Raw genomic sequence first — 812 nt, 5'->3', positions numbered from 1 at the left:
GGGTAGCTACCAAGCTTGTGCGTTTCTCTGACTTTATGACTTCAGAAAAATGTCAGTTCAGCGCCTGCTAGGGCAATCTCTTGTTGCTAAAAAGAATTCTATCATTCTATCCCCAGCCTCATTTCTGTCACCAAATCCATGTTTCCCTATTACTGATCCTTCTTCTCTGTTCCCAACTTTTGCATTCTAGTCATCCATTATTATTAATGTGTTTGGATTGTGTATTTGAAAGATTTCTGATTGCAAGAGTTGGTAGAAATCATCTATTTCCCCCAGTTTGGCTCTTTGGTGCATAAATCTGAATGATAGTGCTATTAACAGGTCTTCATTGTATGGTATGGTTATTATCCTCTCACAACATTGTATTTAAAGATGGATCTAGAAATAGTTTATTGTGTTAAGTGTCTGTTAATCTGTTACAAGTTGGGCTAAGCTTAATTTTGGCTATATCTAGAAGCCAAAGGGTCCAAATGTCTCAAATGTCTTACTTTTTGTCTTGATTATTCCTAAAAACTCTTTCTTAAATAGAGTCTGTATCTTATATCGCTTTTAGCATAATTCATAGTTGTTACACTGGAGTTTTGTGATGTGGTGGCAGGGTGTGGGAGAAGGCAAGCATTCCATAATCTTATGATTATATCTCAGTCTTACAGTGAGTTTGTGTCCCTGGACAAGGGCTTTCACACCTGTTTCTCAAGGTTTTCCTCCCTCTAGGTGAGACAGAAAGGCTTGAGAACATCGGAGCTGGTTAGGTGATATTACCTCAATCTCTCCTGTCCACACTCAAATCAGTGTCCTCTCTAGAGTTCTGT

This window comes from Elephantulus edwardii, unplaced genomic scaffold, assembly GCF_000299155.1.
Source record: "Elephantulus edwardii isolate Elephantulus edwardi_28Jun2011 unplaced genomic scaffold, EleEdw1.0 scaffold00176, whole genome shotgun sequence".
Classification (NCBI taxonomy): domain Eukaryota; kingdom Metazoa; phylum Chordata; class Mammalia; order Macroscelidea; family Macroscelididae; genus Elephantulus; species Elephantulus edwardii.
Note: the sequence above shows the minus strand (reverse complement) of the source record.